The sequence below is a fragment of the Stegostoma tigrinum genome, chromosome 17 (assembly GCF_030684315.1).
Source record: "Stegostoma tigrinum isolate sSteTig4 chromosome 17, sSteTig4.hap1, whole genome shotgun sequence".
In the NCBI taxonomy this organism is placed as follows: Eukaryota; Metazoa; Chordata; class Chondrichthyes; order Orectolobiformes; family Stegostomatidae; genus Stegostoma; species Stegostoma tigrinum.
In genome coordinates this window covers 320566-343339 of record NC_081370.1, presented here as the reverse complement: position 1 = coordinate 343339, position 22774 = coordinate 320566, and the positions used below count along the sequence as shown (strand labels likewise).

At 43.8% G+C, this 22774-nt stretch overlaps 1 protein-coding gene across 3 annotated transcripts in view; it reads left to right on the top strand.

Moving 5' to 3' along the window:
• The first annotated feature begins 439 nt into the window (after positions 1 to 439).
• Positions 440 to 22774, top strand: part of LOC125459146 (proline-rich protein 5-like) — a 108477-nt gene continuing 86142 nt past the window's right edge. For 2 of the 3 annotated variants that reach the window (XM_059651882.1, XM_059651881.1), the window contains exon 1: positions 440 to 1264. The gene's annotated coding sequence lies outside the window, so the exon portion shown is untranslated. Of the gene's footprint in view, positions 1265 to 6825; positions 6880 to 22774 lie in introns of those variants that run through there. The other variant, XM_048545118.2, reaches the window with a different exon arrangement.

Here is a 22774-nt window from a genome sequence, read left to right as displayed (position 1 = left end):
TCCTCAGACTACCTGCTCAACCTGCTGATGAATTTGGCAACAACTGCCTCTTTTCACCCCCAGATTCTCTTGTTGAACTGAGGAGTTTAAATACAGCGTTTGTACAGCCCGTTTTGCTTTTATTTCAGAGCAATATGCCTGGTAGCATTTTCATCCCAAACGTAGGTGAACAGTCCAGTTGCTGGACAGCCAAAATAGGTTAGAGCAACACCCTGCTAGTCTTTCTGGATGATTGGAAATCGAATCGCCCTGTTTGAACATGGGTCATTTCCTTGGTATCCTGGCCAATATTTATTTCTGGGCTGTGACTGCTGGCAATAAATGAGCTGCTCAATATCCTGTTTGGGAACTTCTTGTCCATTGGAAAAGTGACCAGACTTCAAGTGATATTTCACTGAGTGAAACTGTGTTTGAACGACAGGGTGGGTCAGCGTTCAGCATTGCTGCTTTGATAGTGTGAGGGACCCACGTTCAGTTCTCAGCGTGGAGTCTGCACGTTCTCTCCGCGTCTGGACGGATTTTCTTCCCTCACTCTCAAGATGCATAGGTTAGGGGGATTGGTTTTGGGAAATGCAGGGTTATAGGGATGGGGTGGTTGTAAGTGGACGGGCGGTGTAGTCTGGTTGGGCCGAACGGCCTGCTTCCACACGGTGGGGACAGCACACCCGACCACTGTGACATCCCGATGTGGCGAAAGGCGTTATCTAAATGTAAGTCTGCACTTTGCGCGTTAAACATACCCAGATAGCCACTGGAAGATTGAATTCTGCCAATTCCGGCGTCTCTCAAGATGAATTTTACTTCGGTCCCCATCCAAAGACAAGGAAAGATAAACTTCAAAAAGAAACTGCACGCTACCCTGTTCTGCCTTGAGTCCTCCGGGTTACTACTTTTTGTTTCGCTCGAACTCACAAATTTTTAAAACCATTGAAAAAAAAATTCTCAATGACCAAAGCGTTGGATTCGGTCCAACAAGCTGCCTGGCTGCCCCAAACGACAAGGAAAAAATTACAGCCCGTCAGGAAAAGCCGCAACTGAACGACGGCCGTCTCACGATATAAATGTACACCTCCCACCAGGGCGACCCAGCCTAAACTGTGTATAAAGGGAGGCCAGAGACAGCGGAGAGGCGTCAGTCCCACTGCTAGCTATAATGCCTAGCTCCCACCTCCCATAACAGCAGCTCGCCTCTTGGATCCTCCCCTCTCCGAGAACCGAACAGACCTGCCGCCTCAACGCTGAACAATCTGCCAACGTTTCAGGGGTAAGTGATTCTCAGTGACTGGTCAGACTCTGCTGAAAGGCAGAACTCAGGGTTCCTAACCCTAACCCTAACCACTGAATCGCTAGTTTTAAGGGGACTTTTGTTTTTACATTTTACTTCGCCCCCCCCCCACCTCCGATTTAGTTTTACTGCTCTGACTTTCTGCAGAGTTTCCCAGGACACCCCCCCCCCCCGCCATCCCATCCCCGCCTTGTATACGGCGAGTTAGCCTTTCTGTTATTGATACACGGGAACTGGTACTGTGAATGCCGATACTGGAGCAAAGGGCCGTGAGGCACAGGTCCAGCATTGCTTCCCACTTCCTCACTTTAGACATTAATTGAGAGTCCCATGTGTAAACTGTTTGCTCGGTCTCTCCCTCCCTCTCTCATACACGCTCACCGCATTTCAAATCTTATTTCCCACCCCCACCCCCCCCCCTCATTTATTGGTGATTACACACAATGTCACCCTCCCAAGTGAGGTGTCTGTCGTCTCCCTAAAACGTACACTGTCACATATACACACTATGTCACACCTAAATGCACACATTATAGACATCTTTGATTTTGTCCAGAGTTAAACACACAGAGACAGACCCTTCAGTCCATCTCGTCCACACCAACCAGGTATCCCAAACTGAACTAGTATCATTTGCCTGTGTCTGGCCCATATCCTTCTAAACCTTTCCTATTCATGTACCTGTCCAAATGTCTTTTCAATTTTGTAACTGTATCCTCCTCTACCACATCACCTGGCAGCTGGTCCCATATTTGCACCACTCACCTTGTGGAAAAGTTGTCCCTCAGTTCCCTTTTAAATCTGCCCCCTCTCACCTTAGACGGATGCTCCCTTACTCTTTGGGAGGAAGACCTTGGTAATTACCTTATCTATGTCCCTCACGAAAACCTCTAAAAGCTCAGTCTCTGACACACCAGGGAGAAAAAGTCCCTGCCTACCCAGCCTCTCCTTTACAACTCAAACCTACAGACTCTCTCACACATGAAGTGAATTTGTGACATAGTCTTTCCACTGTGATTTTACGCAAGGCAACTGAGGTTCTAAATGAGTCATGAAGTTTTGGGTTATATTTTAACTGAGGAGGCTGTGGCACCTCACATTTTTGCCGCATTTGTAGCTGCAGGGCATGGTATAAGATACATCTACATGTAGACCACTCAGCGCCCTGAGCCTGTTCTGTCATTCAATAAGATTCCCAGTCACCCCTCACCCCCTTCATTATCACAAATTTGCCTACCTCTGCCTTCAAAATATTCAAGGAATCTATTTACAGCCACTTAGGAGGAAGAGAGTTCTAAAAATTTAGGATCTCCGTTAGCAATAAACTCTCATTCTCTCTGTATTAAATGGGCAGCCCCCTATCTTTTTTAACAGCTCGAGATTCCCCAAAGAGGAGGAAATGTTTATTCAACATGCATCCTGTCAAGATGTCTCGGGATCTTAATTTTTCGAATCAAATCACCCCTTACTGTTGTAAACTCAAGTGAATACAAGCTTGTTGTGTCCAAAAGACGTAAGAACTAGGAGCAGGAGTAGGCCATCTGGCCCCTCAAGCCTGCCCAGCCATTTAATAACTTCATGCCTGATCTGTTTGAGACTCAGCTCCACTTACCTGCCCACTCCCCATAACCCTTAATTCCTTTACTGTTCAAAAATTTATCTAGCCTTGCCTTAAACACATTCAGCGAGGTAGCTTCAACTGCTTCACTGGATAGGGAATTCCACAGATTCACAACCCTTTGGGTGAAGAAGTTCCTCCTGACCTCAGTCCTACATCTGCTTCCCTTTATTTTGAGGCGATGCCCTCTAGCCCTAGTTTCACCTGCGAACAGAAACAACCTTCCTGCCTCCACCTTATCTATTCCCTTCATAATCTTATATGTTTCTAAAAGATCTCCCCTCATTTTTCTGAATTCCAGTGAGTATAATCCCAGCCTACTCAGTATCCCCTCATAATCCAACCCTCTCAACTCTGGAATCAACCGAGTGAATCTCCTTTGCACCCCCTCCAGTGCTAGTATATCCCTTCTCAAGTAAGGACACTAAAACTGCGCACAGTACTCCAGGTGTGGCCTCACCGGGACCCTGTACAGCTGCAGCATAGCCTCCCTGTTTTTAAACCCCATCCCTCGAGCAATGGCAGACAAAATTCCATTTGCCTTTTTAATCGCCTGCTGCACCTGCAAACCTACCTTCAGCGATTCATGCACAAGAACACCCAAGTCCCTCTGCACAGCAGCATGCTGCAATTTTTTACCATTTAAAACATAGTCCATTTTGCTGTTATTCCTACCAAAATGGATGACCTCACACTTATCAACGTTGTAGTCCATCTGCCAGACCTTTGCCCACTCACTTAGACTATCTGTATCCCTCTGCAGACTTTCAGTGTCTTCTGCACACTTTGCTCTACCACTCACCTTAGTGTCATCTGCAAATTTTGACACACCACACTTTGTACCCAACTCTAAATCATCTGTGTAAATTGTAAACAATTGAGGCCCCAGCACTGATCCCTGAGGCACACCACTAGCCACTGACCGCCAACCTGAAAAGCACCCATTTACCCTGACTGTTTGCTTTCTATTGGTCAACCAATCCTCTATCCATGCCAATACATTACCTGTAATACCATGCAAGTTTATCTTATGTAGCAGCCTTTGGTGTGGCACCTTGTCAAATGCCTTCTGGAAATCCAGATACACCACATCCACAGGTTCCCCATTGTCCACCTCGCAAGTAGTGTCCTCAAAGAATTCCACTGAATTAGTTAACCATGACATACCCTTCATGAACACATGCTGGGTGTTTCCAATGGGACAATTTATATCCAGATGTCTTGCAATTTCTACCTACCCTCACCAGTTATTAGTCTAGTAAATCTTCTCTGAACTTCTTCCAATGCAGTCACATCTTTCCTTGAATAAGGGAACTAATATTGTACACCCCCATCTCGCTGATGTACTCTCTGTGCCCAATTATTGCTGAAGAATAACTGCCTTACCTTTATAGTCAATTCCCTTCATAATAAATAACAACAATCTGTCTGTTTTCCTAATTCCCATTTACTAACCTTTTGTGATTCATGTATTAGGATACCCAACATGGAGCTTTCACCATTCAGATAATACACTTCATTGTCATTTCTCTGCCAAAGTGGACAATTTCACACTTTCCTATGTCATACTCCATTTGTCAGCTGTTTCCTCACTCCCTTAACTTATCCATGTCTGTTTATAGGTTCCTTGTTTCCTCAACATTTACTTTCCTACCTATCATTTGTGACACCAGCAAATTTACCTACCATACCTTCAGTCCCTTTGTGCAGATCAGTTACATAGATTTAAGAAATGTTGATTCAGGTAGCACACCATTCTTACATCTTGCCAACAGGAAAATGAATGATTTATGTTTACTGTTTCCTACTAGCTAGCTAATTTTCCATCTGTTTTTTCAGAGTATGACATGTCAATATATTACCCCCACCACCATGAGCTTTCATTGCCTGCCATAAACCTTTATGTAGCATCTTAATGAAATGCCTTTTGGAAATCTAGGAGCAGTACATCAATCAGTTCTTCTTTGTCCATAGCATGTCACTTCCTCACAGAAATCCCAGGAATTGGTTAAGCATGATTTCCATTTCAATAAATCCTGTTCACTCTGCCTAATTACCTTGTTTTTGTAAGTGCCATTCTAGAATGTTTTTAATAATAGCTTCCAGGGTCTTGTTTATGACAGCTGCTAAGCTAACCCGCTTATAGTTTCCGCTTCTCTCTCTCTCTCTCTCTCTCTCTCTCTCTCTCTCTCTTTGCATTTTGAATAAAGGAGTTGCATTCACTATTTTGCAGTCCATTAGAATCTTCGATGCACGTAGGGAAGTGAGAATCAATACATCAACTGTCCCTTTGAAGGCTTGAGGATGAAGCCCAGATTTGTCAATTTTCTCACTGTGAGGATGACAAAGAATCTGCAGAGGGATACAGCCAGGTTAAATTAATGGGCAAAAACTTGGCAGATGGCATATAACATGGGAAAATGGGAGGTGATGTACTTTAGCAGAGGGAATAGAGGAGCTGAATATTATTTAAATTGAAAAAAAAAACTACAGAAAGCTACAGAACAGATAGACTTGAGAGTCTTCATGCATGAATCTCAAAATGCTAGCATCCATGTTTACTGGGTAATGGGGAAGGTAAACAGAATGCTGGCCTTTATTTCAAATGGAATGGAGTGTACAGGTAGCGAGGTGTTGCTGAAACTGTAGAAGACACTACTCAGGACACAGCTGGAATACTTTGAACAGTTTTGGGTCCTTATCTAAGGAAAGATATATTGACATTGGGGACAGTCCAAAGAAGATTCACAAAGCTGACATAGTAGGAACAGCAGACGCTGGAGAATCTGAGCTAACAAGGTGTAGAGCTGGATGAACACAGCAGATCAAGCAGCATCAGAGGAGCAGAAAAGCTGATGTTTTGGGCCTAGACGCTTCTTCTGAAAATGTTCTGTATATTTTACCATGACTAATCCATCTAGCCTACATATCCCTTGGTCAGAAGTCAGATGACACCAAGTTATGGTCCAAGTGACTTTAACCTGACAAAGGGGCAAAGCTTCTAAAGCTCATAATTTCAAATAAACCTGTGGGACTATAACCTGGTGTCATCTGACTTCTGACCTTGTCCACCTCAGTCCAACAGTGGCACCTCCACATCATGGCTACACATCTCTAGACACTACTGGCCAATTTAGCAAGACCATTGCCCCTAACCTGTGCACTTTTCACAGTGGCTGGAAACCGGAGCACCCAAAGGAAACACACACAGACATCGGGAGTACTTGTACACAGATACTTGTCTGAGGGTGGAATTGAACCCGTGTCCCTGACACTGTGAGGCAGCAGTGCTAAACACTGTGCTGCCGTGCTCCCATTGCCCCCTCTCTGGTGTGCCTGTAGTTCCACCTCCCACTCATAAACTGTGGACTGAAACTACTCCAGTTGCAAACACTGTAGATGTGTTTACCTTGTATCACACTGGCTTCCAGAAACTCTCACATTCTGCAGTCACAACACATTACCTGCCCTGCTCTTTCTTTTTATTGTGTCTTGATTTAAGTAATTAATTGTGCGGTTAAATATTTAATAAATCAAATTTATCATTAAGAATAAGATAAATAATGAAATGACCAGGTACTTATCTCATGTAGAGAATAACAGAGGAATTATGAGTACATCAGAAAAGCAAAGAGGAATTAGGACAAAATACTGGCACCCAAAATAGAGGTGAATCTCCAAGTCTTTGATAAGCACATTGCTAGTGAGATGGCAGTAAAGTAAGAGTATGGCTGATTAGGTACCAAAAAAGGGATTGACATACTGAGGTAGAGGCCATAGCTAAGGTATTAATGCTGTGCATCTGTCTTTATTTAGGAAGGACATGCTTCTCAGTCCATGGTGACAGAGAAGGAAATGAAAAAATACAAAAAACTGTTCATTAGAAGAGTTCAAAATACGTAAGAAGGAAACATTGAATAGACTTTTGGAACTTAAAGTTGACAAGGCATCCAAACCAGATGAAGATGCACCTAAGGTAATTGAAGGAAGGCTGGAAATGCAAGGAACTTTCCGTAATCTTACAATCTTCATCAGGCTTGGGAAGTTGATCACAAAAGATAGTAAAGTTAAGCTCAACAATTACAAACTAGTCAGCGGTGGGCAAGTTTCCAGAAACAGTTATTCAGGATAGAATAGTACTCGCATCGGGGGGACAAAGTAGGAAGTGCCAGCATGGATTCAAAAGGGGGAACTAACTATTATTTTTGGAAGAGGTAACAGAAAGGGTCAATCAGAATAACACTGTGTTGTACACAGACTTTCAGAAAACTTCAGTAGCAGTGAGGAAAGTTACAAGTCATGGAATAAAACGGACAGTGTCAAAGGTGATACAAAATTGCCGAGTGATAGAAAACAGAGAGCAATGGTCAATGCATTTATTTTGGGCTGGAGGAATGTTTGTGGCAGAGTTCCCCAGGGGTCAGTATTGGGGCACTTGCTTTTCTTGATATACATTAATGATCTGGAGCTTGGTATATGGGGGACAATTTCGAAGTTTGCAGATGACACTTAAGTTAGAAGAATTGTAAGCTGTTCGAAGGACAGTGTGAAATTCCAAAAGCATATTGACAAATTGGTAAAATTTTAGGCTGATGATGTGCAATGCAGAAAATTGTGATGATGTGTTTTGGTCAGTAGAACACAGAAAATATAAAATAAGGGGTGCAGGAACAGAGGTACCTGGGTATATATGTGCACAGGGCATTTAAGGTGACAGAACAGATGGAAAGAGCAATTAATGAAGCATTGAGTGTCCTCAGCTTTATTAATTGGGGCATAAAATGTAAGAAGAAACTGGTGATGTTGCATTTGTATGAGACACATGTTAAACTGTATTGAACACAGTCGTGGACACAGCATTATAGGAAGGATGTGAATGTATTGGACAGCATGCAAGAGAGGTTTTTGAGAATGGCCTCAAGGTGAGAAACTTCAACTAGGAGAATAGATTGTAGAGGCTGGGATTGTTCTCCCCACAGAGAAAAAGACAAAGAGGAAGTCTGAAAGTTTTCAAAATCATGGATGGAGGAGATGTGCAAAAAACTGTTTCTACTCTGATAAGAATCAAGAACAAAGGGCTTGGGTTTGAACTGGTTTGCAACCAAACCAGTATAATGGGAGGAAGAACATTTTCACACAGCAAATGCTTGGGGTATGGAATTCACTGCCTGGAACTGTGGTGGAGGCTGGTTCAATGGGGGCATTCAAGAGAGTATTGGAAGGTTAATTAAAACGGAAATGATATGCAGGGTGATGGAGAAAGCCAGGAGAACAGTAGTAAGTCATGAGGCTGATTTGATTAGCCAGTGCAGACATGATGGGCTATTGGCCTCCTTCTGTGCTGTAATGCTTCTATGATTCAGCCAAAGTATCTTAAATATGTAATTGCAGGTTGTCTTTTAAAAAAAATGTTTTTCTCAATATCAGCACTTCACACACACACAGCCCCTCGCAGTTCCTATTTAGCAGACAAGTAACTCTCAACTTCTCTGTGGTATCACTTGCTATTTTTTTTCTTTGTTTCACGCCTAAGGAGGTATTTACCCTCCGTCCTATTCTGTGAACTCCTCACCCGGCAGCTACCTTACAGCTCTCCTGTGATGCTACAGCTCCCTGCTGCTTTTAAAATGCCTGTCCCTGTGCCCTTCTCTCACCTTCTCACCAAGGACAGGAATTGATACATTTGGGCCATGTATACAGATAGATTGGCTGGTGGCACCAACATGAGCAGAGATTATAATCAAACAAATTCTATCAAATTGCCCCATTTTAGAAACAGGAGTCAGTTTTGTGTTTGTGCTTTGCTTAAATTGTCTCAATCTTTAACAGTCACAAAATTGTCTCCATATTTTCAGAAGTTATCAGGTGCCTTTTTTTGTTAAAAAATATAGGGGTTGCATTGAAGATGCTTTCATTTATTTTAGGTATTGTAGTCTCAAAGGAAAGTATAATTTATTAATATAACAGCAGCGACAATTCACATTTGAACAACACTTCGCATATTAAAACAAAAAGTCTTCACAAAACGCAATAAACGTCCAAACATGATGCTGAGAGGAGATTGAGTCAGCTGCCTGAAACTGGTGTGGGAACGGTGGGTCTGAGGGAAGGGGGCGAGAGGATTTGCAGACCCAAGTGGTCATTTCACACAGATGGAGACTGTAGCAGGCTGTGCTTTAAATGCTGGAGCACAGAGAGGAGGCACCAGAAAGCCTGGGGGCTCGGTGTGGGGGAGCGCAGGGAGGATGGAATTGGGGAAACCGAGTCTGGTAATTGCAGACACGTAGCAAGCACTTCAGCTGGGAGAATGGAATAACGGCAGAAGTGGGTAAAATGACTCCGGAAAGTGATGGAATTAGCACCAAACGAGTATGGTTTATGACAGAGTCTGAATGCGATAGCTTCGGCTTTCTCGACATTGCGATGGAGGAAGTTGTAGCTTGTGACGAGACCAGCTCCCAGCAGCAGAGAGGTATAAACAGATATCATCAGCATTTCAGCAAGCTCAGGTCTGTGAAGGTTTATAAATAATAAAGAGGAGGAGGCCAACAAAACGAATAGTTTGGAATTAGGAAGACAAAGTGTTATTGGCAGTGCGTTGGCTGCTTGCGATTCGACTGGAGTGGAGCTAACTAGGGGTAGACCCCAGAAAGGAGGCTGTACTGTACTATAAGGAGGGCACTATACCAAAGACAGCAGGGTAATTGATGGCCACATCCAGAGAGGATGCACCTTGTGACTCTAACCAGTCCCAACCCAGTCCTGGGACAGAACCAAAGAAGGGATGGCAAGCAATGACACATTTGAACCTGAAAGAATACAATAATGTTGGTGATGGGGCTGGCTGTTATTTTTTGTTCATGGAAGGAGGGCATCTCTGGTTGGGCAGGCATGTATTACCCATCCCTAGTTGCCCTGAAAGTTGGTGGTGAGTTACCCTCTTGAACCACTGTTCGTATAGAGACATGTACTATGGTGACAGGCAGGGAGTTCCAAGATGTTGACCCAGAGACAGTGAATGACCGCCAATATATTTCCAAGTTGGGATGGTGAGTGGCTAGTGGGGCCGGAAGCAGTGTTCCCATGTACTTGCTGCCCTTGTCCTTCGAGATGGTAGAGATTGTGGATTTGGAAGGAGCCTTGGTGCAGAGTTGCAGTGCATCTTATGGAGCGTACACACTGTAGACACAGTGCCGCGATGAAGAAAGTGAATGTTTAAGATGGGTGGATGTGGTGTTACTGGGGTGGCTGATTTTGTCCTGGACAGTGTTGAGCTTCTGGAGTGTTGTTGCGGAGTACAGCAGAAAAAATGGGCATTTTACAGGAAGCCGGTGGTGACAACATTTTCAAAAGATTGAGAGACCGTGCCTGAGCGAAGGTGATCACCATAATTGTGGACTTGGGGGACCCAGGAGTGGATTTTCAGTGATCACCCCGCACCCCCCCCCCCCCCCCCCCCCCGCCTTGGCCAGAGTGAAATGTAAAGGCAATCAAGGAGCCAGTGAGGGGGTCTAAGAGATGAGCAAGCCGATACCAAAGAGGGGATATAGAGAGATGATAAATAATCGAACCCAAGGAGTGGCATAATGAGATTTAGCATCTTGTTTACTGCAACTTTTTGGCATTTTGGGCGAGTGTTTCAGCAGCTCTGTTTTTCAGCCTGTCGTTTGTTGTTATAGCATCTTAGAGCATGAATACTTTGAAGTTTAGCTTCTATTGGATATGCTTGTCTGTTTGTGGTTTTTGCTGAAACAAGGAGCTGCTCTAAGAAAGATTAAGATAGAGATGTGTGTCTCCAAAAGATCTGATCTCCCTGCACTACCTCCTCATGTCCCCTGGCTAATACACAATTGTTTGTGAGCGTATATATCACAATTGAGTACTTTTCACTCGAAAAGCTGTCATTAAAGTAAGATTACTTATTTGACCCAAGCTTTCAGCCAAGTTCTGGAATGGGGATAGAATTGCCAATGCTTTTAGCTTTACTGCGCAATTTCTACAAGCAACAGAAGAAAGTATGTGTCGAATTGTATAAAACTGTGGGTGCACAGTTGATTATGTGTAGCAATTGCTTTCATTGTAAGAATTCATTCCTTTGATTTCCACATGGAGAAGCAGCCAGCAGCACAGACACACTGCATATTCTGTACAAGTCATAATTCCCTTCAGGAAAGATGCAGCTACGTTCATGCCACAACAGTTCCATCAATGTGCAGATTATTTGTAACAACAAGCATAAGGTTATGCTTTGTAGTGCATACCTGATCTGATGATGATCTGAGAACATTTCATCATCCAGCAAGCTGTGGTGCTGAGGCTTTGGAACATTGACCCTCTCGAAGGAAAGATGGAACGAGGCACAAGCATCCTCCAGGGTCACAATAAAACGTCATATTGGAAAGTTGTCAGTATCTATCTACAAGAATCATGGGAGCACCTTCATTATACCAATTCAGGAATAGAACTCATCACCACTTTCTCTCTGGTAACTAGGTGTTGAGCAACAAGTGCTAGCCTTGCTGGTGATGCCCACTTCCAAGACAGTAGCCTATTGTATGTCGTGCAGTGGCATATATTTTTTAAGTAGCAATATGCTTATTCAGGGATCAGTGGGATATTATACAAGGAGCAGTTGATTATACTATACAGTGGAAGAATATTGTGCCAGCATTGAGTGCACAGCGCTGTATCGTATAGAGTTAAATGTGGTGTGATACACGAGGAACAGTGGAACATTAGTTGCGGCATGTGAAACATTATTCAGCAAGCAGCGAGGTGTATGGTAAAGTTGTGAGACCTTTTTTATATACAATGAATTCTTCCACCATGAGGAGTAGTCCACAGTAAGATTTTGAAATAACCAGTAGACTGGTGCCCAGTGAGTAATATCAGCTTAACTGAGTAATGGAATGTTAGATGACTGAGATTTCGGATGACCAATTAATACCATACAGAGCAGTGAAATATTATACTGCACAAAGCCAGGAAAACTATGTAATGGTGTGTCTAGTTTGGCTATCAATTTAATGACCCTCTGATGGGTCGTATGGGGAAATAAGGTACCTCCCTGAACACATTTCATTGTGTAGGTTGATAGACAATCACATTTTAGATCATCCCTTATCTTCTGGTTGCAGAACAGTGGCTGTATTGTCCATACCCTGTGTAGATTCAGTTGAGTGCTATCTGTGTACAAAGTTGACACTAGGGATCTCTGCTGCTGGTCATTGGTCAGTCATTGGTTTGTTTACACTGCATGCCTCCCATTGATTCTGCCCAGTTGGTTGATAGCTGCTGTGCACATATTGATAGCTCTTTCACCGAATGACTGTTGTGATCTTGAGAACGTTCTTAGTGGATTTTCTTTTTCTTAGAAAAAAAGCTTTTGAAAGTGGAAAGGTGCTGACAATTTTTTTTTCAATTTCTGCGAATGAGGTGGTGTTGAGATGAATGGTAGGTAGGCCAATGTGGAATAGCACTGGAAGCCACTCAGAGTTCTGGAGTATTTCTAATGGGTTTGTTTAGTTACATAGCGTGTGCCTTTGGGGTTGAGGAACCATGAGAAGAGTATTCTGTACCAGAGTAAACTGGAGACATTTCTGACTCTGGGACCCCCCAAAAACTATCCAGTGAGTTTCTGGATTACGTTCAAACTGCTTTTGACTTTTTGACGTTGATGAGATGTGGTTGATAAAGGAAAGTCCATTGTAAAATTATTATATAGCCAGTGATGGGAAATGATACTGCAGAATGTTATCAAAGTGGGATGTTATAGGAAGGACTGTACAGTTGTTGTCCCCGTTACACAACATAGGAGTATGTTCTACTGTCAAAACTGCATCATGACCAATCATATTCTAACTCTATCTACCCCTCTTGGTTCTGAGATCCTTTATTTTCACACTTAATAATTGCAAATCCCCCGAAATGCCCCTTCGCTGACTCTAAGGTGATTTAGTTTCTCACTGCAAACAAGGAGTATCTACAAAGGCCCAAGTGAAGAGGTTGGCTGATGGGAGCCCCGGGCCTGTACTGAACCCATTTTTTTAACAAATATCACTCTGACTGTGTAATTCAAAACCTGTTGTTTCCAGCAGGAATTGTCAGTGAAATGCTGTGTTTTCCAATCCTTGATCCAGAAGGATGTTTGCTGCTGGATCATGTTCACGCTGTGTGTCTCTGTGTGAGTGTGTGTGTCTCTGTGTGAGTGTGTGTGTGTGTGTGTGTGTGTGTGTGTCTGTGTGATGACCTATGACAAACAGTAGCACAGTGTTCATTCCACAGTGTTGTCCCTTGTAAGTTCAATATGTTTGGTTAAAAGATTGTTTCTGGTCTGAACTCTTCTGTTTCCTTCAGTTATTCCAGAAAGAGGAAAAACAATCCAATCTGGATTAACTCCCCAGTGTGTCAGGATTGGGAACCATGATTTTAGTCGCTGACCATCCTACATTGATATGCAATTTGTTTTTTGGTACTGTCCCTTCCATTGGAGGTGGAAGATACTGGATATGGATTTAGTGAGAGTCACTGCAAGATGTCATTTATCATAGTAACCGGTCAACTTTGTAATACCTTCACTAAAAGTCTGGTCCAGGATTCAGAGGAATGGGGTCTGTTTGTTTTTATTTGTTCATGGCGTCATTGCCTAGTCAAGTATTTTATTGCTGATCTCTGGTTGTCCCCTTGAAGGAACTGGTGAGCTGGCTTCTTGATGTTGAACATACTCGCCTAATAAAATTTCAAACCTCAGATGAAAAGATTTTCAAAGTCAAGATTTCCACTGCTCTCCGCATGAAGAAGCATAACAGCTGATCTTTAATTTAAGGTTGTCATGCCTTGTCTACAGTCTCTACTAGAGTCTTACCTGTCCTTTTTAATTGGACCTCATTTCCCATTGAAATTGTGTATTTAGATGCCAGGTAGCAACACATTCCCCTTCAGTGCCCTTTCAAAACTGATCTGAACCAGCTATATAAGTAAAACAGCAACAAGAGCAGGTCAGAGACCAGGAATACTGCAGTGAGTAACTCACTCCTGACTCTTCAAAGCCTGTCCACCATCTACACAAGTTAGGAGTGTAATGGAATACCCTCCATTTGCCCGGACAGGAGCAATTCCAACAACACTCAAGGATAAAACAGCCTGCTTGATTGGCACTGCATCCACAAACATCCATTCCCTCCACACCGATGTTCAGTAGCAGCAGTCTGTACTATCTACAAGATGCACTGCAGAAATTCACTAAAGATCCCTAGACAGCACCTTCCAAAGCCATGATCATTTCTATCTAGAAGGACAAGGAATGCACATAGATGGGAATACAACAGCCTGCAAGTTCCCCTCAAAGTCACTCACCGTCCTGACTTGGAAATATGCCTCGTTCCTTCGTTGCTGCTGGGTCAAAATCCTGGAATTCCTCCCTTAGGGGCATTGTGGGTCAACCCGCAGCACATAGAGAGCAATGGTTCAAGAAGGCAGCTCACCCCCACTTTGTCAAGAGCAACTCTGGTCAAAACACTAAATACTGTTGTTGTAGCTGAAGCCTTTAGGAGGGAAAGAGAGAAAATGCTAAGGATGAAATTGTGTTGGAGCTGACTTCATGTGTCCAAATATCTTAGACTGGCAGGGTATCCTGTGGAAACCAGGCCTTTTGGGTTCAGCAAGGCCTGGAAATTTTGCCTTCCCGTGAAGCTTTGAGACTGTTCTGAAACATTTTTTGTCTGTAAAAATAAAACTGTGGTTGAGGCAAATATTTATTTATTTCCTCTTACAGCCTGATCTTTGAAATACGTAGAAATTTGCATCTGGTTGCTGTTGGCCTTCTTAACTTTTCTGTTTGTATCAGTTTGGGTAATTGCCATTGCTTTGTTCTTTTGGCCAACAGTGGCTGACCTCTCACATCATAGTGTTGGTGAAGCAATTGAGGTGGAGATTTGCAGCTAGTGTCAAAAAGTAGGTGCAGGCCCACTGAGTTGGGGTGGAAAAAACTGGGAGGTTGACCATTATCTTCTTAGCACTTAGTCACCCATTAATATAATAATCTGTTCAGAAGGTGCAGGTGTCAAAACTTATATCTTGTCAGTCAGTCACTGATTTGATTGATTTATTATTGTTGCATGTACCAAGATACAGTAAAAAGTATTGTTTTGCCTGTTAACCAGACAAATCTTTCCTTACATGAGTACATTGGGGTAATAGAACAGAATGCAGAATATAGTGTTACAGCTGCAGAGAAGGTGCAGAGAGAGATCAACTGTCATATATGAGAGGTCCATTCATAAGTCTGATAACAACAGGGAAGTAGCTGTTCTTAAATCTGCTGGCATGTGTTTTCAAACTTATGTGTCTTCTGCCCAATGGAAGAGGGTATAACCGGGATGCGAGGGGCATTTGGCTGCTTTTTTAAGACAGCCAGAAGTATAGACCGTCAATGGAGGGAAGGCTGGTTTGCCTGATTGTCACAGGCTACATTTACAACTCTCTAAAAAACGTCTTGGGCAGGGCAGTTGCCATACCGAGCTGCGACACAACTGGTTAAGATGCCTTTCTGTGGCGCATCTATGAAAATTGAGTGTCCTTGTGAATGTGCCAAATTTCCTTAGCTTTCTCAGGAAGCAGAGGCTTTGGTTCGTGTGCCTTTCTAACCATAGCAGCGATTGTGGGTGGATCAGGACAGACCCATACCTCATACTGGTGACCTTGATTGATATAAGCCTAGACGCTGAGGGCCATATTGTAACCTATCTTAATGATGGAGAAAGTTACGAAATCTGGTGGAAGGCTGGTTTTATAAACTGCCCAATCTTATGAATCTCTGAGCGTCAAATGCGCCAAAGTAAAAGAACCAAGTTTCCCGAAGTGGGGCTCAGGACCCTCAAGTGGGGTCATGAGTTGAAATTGCAGCGCCGTGAGCCCTAAGACAGCAAATGGCTGAGTATTCAGCCTTTCTGCCAGCTTTCGCTCTGGTGTGCACACTTTTCACATTTCTCTCTGAGCTGTTGACAATTCAAAGTGGAACTCAGAGTAGTTTGTGAAGTCTTGGTGTAGCAAAAGGACTGCCCCAGTTTTCACCAGCAAGAGCAGGAACTGCAGATGCTGGAGTCAGAGACGACACAGCGTGGAGCTGGAGGAACGCGGCAGGCCAGGCAGCATCAGGGGAGCAGGAAAGCTGACGTTACAGGTCGGGACCCTTCTTCAGAAATTCCTGAAGAAGGATCCTGACCCGAAATGTCAACTTTTCTGCTCCTCTGATGCTGCCTGGCCTGCTGCATTCCTCCAGCTCTACACTGTGTTATCTCCAAATTTCACCAGTTCTCTGAAAGGAGAGTGGGATATATTGGTGATTAAAAATTTCCTCCTCAGTGTTTCCATGCTGTTCAACTGCAGGTACCATAACAGCTGAGTTATTCCTGTTCTGGCAGCCGTGGATTTTCAATCCCAGCTGTTGAAACGTGACTGGTAGCATAATTCGAAGCTGACCTTCTCCTCCCTCTCTAACCAGGAGCTCTGGGACTCAGTGTAACATCTCTCCTCTCAGCCAGCCTGAGAACAGCTTTCTCAACCCACACCGTAAGCCAAAGCGAGGGCTGTTCTGGTCCATATTGACTCAGCCGCCCACCAGCTAAACACAGTGAGCTAGTAGGGGCAGTCCCAGTCTATATTGTTCTTCAAATATAATGCACTTTTCATTCACCCTGTTTCTTTAAAAAGGGCATCATGAGATGGTAGTGAGTGAAACTCCTACACAATCATAATTATCAGATCATATTCTCGTACAATGCAATGTGGTGCTTGCAGTTACCAGCTCTGGACCAGTCTGGAATAAATATGCCATTGTACGTGGGCCTGAGAAGGCAGGACATATAGCGTGCTGGGTTCAGTATGACTCACTTTCTATTTACAGCCTCGATAGTGCCAACAGTTGCAACTTGTTTGGTTTTCACACCAATAGGAGCTCAGGGCAAATGAGTGACGAGTGGCTTCCTAATTTTATTGCTGTCCATTTGCTGATATTGGAGTCTTTGCAGTGGTTCCCAGGATGCACTGGGTACTCGCTACAAATTACAGAATTCCTGCCAAGGTGGCCTGCCCTGTCCACATTCGATCCTGTCCAATTCCTTTCTCATGTCACCTGTAAGACTGCCTATTTCTTCCTGTACGGCACTGCTCATCCTCATCCCTGTCTCAGCTCATCTGGTGCTGAAATACACATCTAACCTTTGATTACCTCCAGCCTGGTCTATTCCAGGTTACTCCCACACACTCATAGTCTCCCACACGCTCTCTTCCACAGATCAAGCAAACCCATGTCTTAATTTGCAGCAAGTCCCATTCACCTCCCACCTCGGTGCTCGATGACTTGCATTAGCTCCCTGTCAAGTAACATTGTGACTTTAGAAATGCTTTTCCTTGTTTCCAAATCTCTCCATCACCTCTCTTATCTCTGTCATTGGCTCTACAGCTATCCGAGATTTCTCGAACTCTGGCCTCTGCTGTGCTTCACCATTGGTGACTGGGCCTTCCGTTGCCTAGTATCTCCTATCTACACCCCTTGTGATGTAACTTAGAATGCTTACACTGCAGAAGGAGGCCTTTTGGCCCATCAAATCTACACTGACCCTCCAAACAGCATCCCATCCTATCCCCATAACCCCACATTTCCCGTGGCTAATCCACCTAGCCTGCACGTCCCTGCAAGCTATGGGCAATTTAGCCTTGCCAATCCACCTAACCTACACGCCTTTGGACTGTGGGAGGAAACTGGATCTCCTGGAGGAAACCCAGCCGATACAGGGAGAATTGTGCAAACTTCACACAGACAGTCACTTGAGGCTGGAATTGAATCCAAATCCCCAGCACTATGAGACAGCAGGCAATAACTACTGAGCCACTGTACCTCCTGACTTGGGATATTTCATTGCTATATAAATATAGTGTATTCCATCTGCCACTTCTTTGTCCGCCCTCCAAGCCTGTCCAGATCCTTCTGCAGCCTGCCCATTTCCTCAACACCACCCATCCCTCCACCTATCTTTGTGTCATCTGCAAACTCAGCAACAAGGCTCTCAGTTCCTTCATCCAGATCATTAATGTATGGAATGTTGTGGTCACAACACTGACCCCTGCAGAACTCCACTAGCCACTGGCTGCCATCCTGAAAAAGACCCCTTTATCCCCACTCTCTGCCTTCTGTCTGTTTGTCAATGCCCTACCCGTGCCAGTACCTTCCCCTAATACCAGCAGCTTATTTAACAGCCTCCTGAGTGATGCCTTGTCAAAAGGCTTCTGGAAATCCGGAAAGGCCACACCCACTGGCTCATGAAGCCGTGCTGACTCAGCCTTATTTTACCATGCACTTTCACAATCTCATGCTTAATAATGGACTCTTAAAATCAGGTCAGGTGGCCTATAATGTCCTGCATGCTTCCTCCTTCCTTCTTAAGTGGGGGTTTTACACTTAGCAATTTTCCAGCCCTCTGGACCCTCCCTGACTCCGGTGATTCCTGAAAGATCATCACCAAAGTGTCCACAATCTCCTCAGCTATCTCCTGCAGACCTCTTTCAGCTTCCCCAACACCTGCTCCTTAGTGATGGCCACTACACTTACCTCTTTCACCACCGCACCCCCCCCCCCCACCACCGACTCTCTCTCTTGCAGTTCTGTTATGCTATTGATGTCGCCCAATGTGAAAACACATGCTTTTGATATTACTAACTAAGCTTAACCTAATTTTTCATCTTCTCCCATGTTGCTTTTATTTTAGTTATCCTCTGGTTTTTAAAGGCTTCCCATTAATCTCCACCACACTGTGTGCTTCAGAATCACATACTCCACGCTGAAAATGATTGGGGGGGCAGGAATCATGACCCTCTCCATTCATTTGCGCATCCCCCCCTCCCCCACACAAAAGTTGATCACTCTCCGGAATATGCTGCAATGTACTCAGTCAGTGATAATTTTAACAGAAGATTTACAGAGGTGTTAGGAGTGAGCAGGCAAATGGGGCTGATTTGATTACTATGCTCAAAGAGATAGCATGGGCGGTTGGGCAGAATGGCCCTCCACACTGCAAGGTCTGGTTCTGAGAGTGGCCTCTGACTTGCATTTGCATACAGGTTGGTGAATAATAAGAGAGCTTTCAAAGCTTTCGGTGCAAAGTAGAAGGTTCACTGAGTTGGCGCACAGCACTGGGCAGTCAGCCAAGGAGAAGGGTCTTTTTCCTTCTCCAAAAAATAAACAAGTCTTACTGCCGTCAAAAGAGAGCTGATGTAAAAATCACAAGACTGTCAGCAATAGGCTGCCATTGTTTGTTTTTTAATTGCTCTTTCATAAACGTGATGAGCATGTGATTGCTGAAGCCATTAAAAAGCAAAGGAAATGCAAATGCTGGAAAGCCAAAATAGTGCAGGAAGCTTCCGGAAGGAAGCTGGTCATCCGGTACCTGGGTTAAGGAAAAGGCCAGTGTGAGACAGCTCTGATAAAGGATCAACACTGGAAATATTGGTTTGTTTGTTTAAATTGATTAGCTGTGACCAGAGGCCCTGAAAGGTCCCATATCTGTCTGCCCTTTTTTCTGTACAGATTTTGTATTTGTATGTGTCTGTCATATACCTGAACATTGTGTTATGCACTGATATGGACTTACTCCTAGATTTTCATACAAGTGGCTGAAGGCAGGTGACACACTGCGAAAGGACATTCCTTTCTGGGTGCCCATACCAAACAGCATTCTTCTCAGTGGGGTTACGCTGTCCTGAGGGTAACTATCTAAAACACTCTCATTTTCTAGTTTGGGGCCTTGTTAACATATTGACATCAAACAGCTCATGCAAGGCCTTAAAATCTTCATCCCACCACCAACCTAGGCAGATAACTTGATGATTTCAATAAATATTTGGATGATTTAAATGGCAGAGTGGACTGATGGGCCGAATGGCCTTACTTCCACTCCTATGTCTTATGGTCTTATAACTGGATGGAATAGGGAGACGGAAGCTTGGAGAGGTGCTACTGGGAGGTCACATTTTGGGGCTGCTGGCTTGTATGGGGCATTAATGCTCCCCCTGACCCTACTGAAAGCATTGGCAAATCAGTAAATGTTTTCTGAGCCAGAGACTTTAATGAACTGTTGTTTAGATCACTCAACTCCACTTGATAGGATGTTTCTCCCTTCAGAGAGAGACTAGATTACAGTTTCAATACTAGGGGCCTCCCAGATGAGATTTGTTTTCAGTTTGATGGTTGGGAGTTTGTGAAAAGCAGTAGATTCAAAGTTATTGGATATATTTTAAGGCAGCGGTAGATTGACAGTAGATTAGCTATCTTAGGGAGTCAAAGGATATAGGGGGTATCTTGGAATGTGGAGTTTAGGTCACAGTCAGATTAGCTGTGGGAAAGCAGTCTCGTGGAGCTAAAGGGAACTGTTTCTTATCATCTATGTTTGTAACCATGGTATCATTTCCACTGGAGCCTGTTTTTTTTCTAATTTATTCATGTCTAAGCCATGATTGGTCAGTGGGCATTTAAGAGTCTGGAGTTACTTGTAAAGTGGCATTTTATTTTCCTAAAGGGCATTAATTGATTCATTAGACTCTTAATTCCAGATATTTATTGAAATCAAATTCCACCATCTGCCATCGCAGGATGTGAGCCCAGGTCCCCAGAACATTACCACAGTCTCTGGGCTAACAGTCCAGAGATAATACCACTCGCCTATCACCTTCCCTAATTGTGTCTGTGCAATAGTAGCCACACACAACCCTGTGATACTGTTCATCCTCACATCGGTATCATCTGGAAAGGCAACCAAAACATACAACTGGAGGAGCCCTAAAACACCAAAGATTCTGGCAATCCGAGGTAGAAACAGTAACCAGGCTTGGGGTGGAGGAGCAGTTAACATTTCAGGTCAATGCTCTTTCTTCAGTGTGTGGGCATTTTCAATTTCACTCTAATGTAAACCGCTGTTTACAGCCCTCGCTATAGTGCCGCAAACAGTCCCTCATTAACTGATTGAATCCGATTACAACACTGTTTACGAACACAGGCGATATAGCTGATTCACTTCTGGAGCTGGGCTTGTGGTGCTGATAACATCAGCATCCGTTCTGTGAATGCCGTTTCATATCTTTCTCTGTATTTCCCTTTTTCAGATGTTGATGAGCCTGTTGCTAATTACCAGAATATTATGTTTCTATTCGTTATTTACAGCTTCTTCTCGTAATCTCAAAGTACTGCAGGAGGTGGAGGGGTTGGTAGTGACTAAGATGAGTGTTCTGTTCAGGGAGGGGGTAGACTTGGGTGTACAGGATAGAAGCACTAGATTCATTTCCCTGATGGCTTCAGCACTAAAAGCCAATGCGATAGTGTAAAGTTGAAGGTAGCTGGTGTAACTCCTGCTTGGTGCTAAATTTTCCTGAGTGAGAAGCATATTGGGCTGCGGAAGAGCAGAAAATCAGCAGGGACCTCTCCTATTTACTCCCTCCTCTCAACCCTCCATGCACTCCCCTCCTTCAGAGGGAGAAAAATAGTCCTATGCGGAAACAAGAAATGACTGTGTTATTGAATAGCGTTCCAAATTGGCGACCTTGTGTAGACTAGCCATGTGGGTGAGGTGCTGACTGCACACCATGAGGATTTAGGAGTAATTGGGTTTGAGCATTAGAGTTGCTCCATACAACTTATAATGAATCAATAGCGTGTGACACTCAGTAAATTTAAACATGGTCTGGTTTGTAGGTCGCGTGATTGTGTGTGCATTTAGAATTGGTAGGGAACAGTGAATGAGAGAAGAGGGCGTCTTGCAGTTTGTGGTGCTGTCCTTCACTTGTAGCTTTAAATAAAATTAGCAAAAGCTTCCAAGCTCACAAATGAGAGGATAACAATGGGTCCGATGTAGCTTGCCCCACTACCCCCCCCAAATTCTGACTCACTATCACCCCCTTCCAAGTTAGGAGCTAAATCAGATAATGAAAACAAGGCGGTAGGGCTTAGATCTTTACTATAAACTGATCCAAGCAACTGAAGTTTAGGAGAAGTGAGACTGAGTTTTGTTTGCTGGGTAAGTGGGTTGGTGAAAAGCGAAGAGTAAGCTGTGATCTGTATAAAGTGGCAGGACAGACCTGAGGGATAGACAGGTCCATTCCTGTTCCAATGTTCCCAACTAGGTCAGTTGTGGCCGACTAATCAATAGTTCAAATGCAGAAAAACTGTAATATTTCCACTAGGATTACTGATGTACTGTCATGTGCAAACCAGCCCCCTTTCGGGTGCCAGTAGGCTCCACTGTAGAGAACCGTCAGATATAAAACCATGCACAGCTTACCAGTTGCTATCAGTGATGACCTCATGCATCTTTTTCCGGACACAATCACATTTTGAAGACCAATTATGTAGAATCTGCTTTTCTTTTGATGCATTGCATTGTTCTCTCAAATTTTATCACACTCACATCGCAGACTGTGCTTAAAAACAGTCATTTTTAAAATTTCAGCAATAAACTTATGAACAAAAATATATTTGTATACATACATAGCCATTAAAGCAGCTTGGTTCTGTACAGTAGCCTATGAAGGAACAAACACTGGAATTTGACTCAATCCAACAAACAAGCCAAAGGTAACAAAGTGTGGAGCTGGATGAGCACAGCAGGCCAAGCAGCATCTCAGGAGCACAAAAGCTGACGTTTCGGGCCTAGACCCTTCATCAGAGACATTTCTTACATATAAATATAGTCTTTTACAAGTATTTGAGGCAATGGGACAGTCCAGTAACTAAACAGACCCCCATTTAACTTCAGCAGAAAGACCTGAGACAGTGGTCTTTCCCCACTGTTTTTGGCAGCAGCTGTCCCAAGCTATAGTGCATCCCT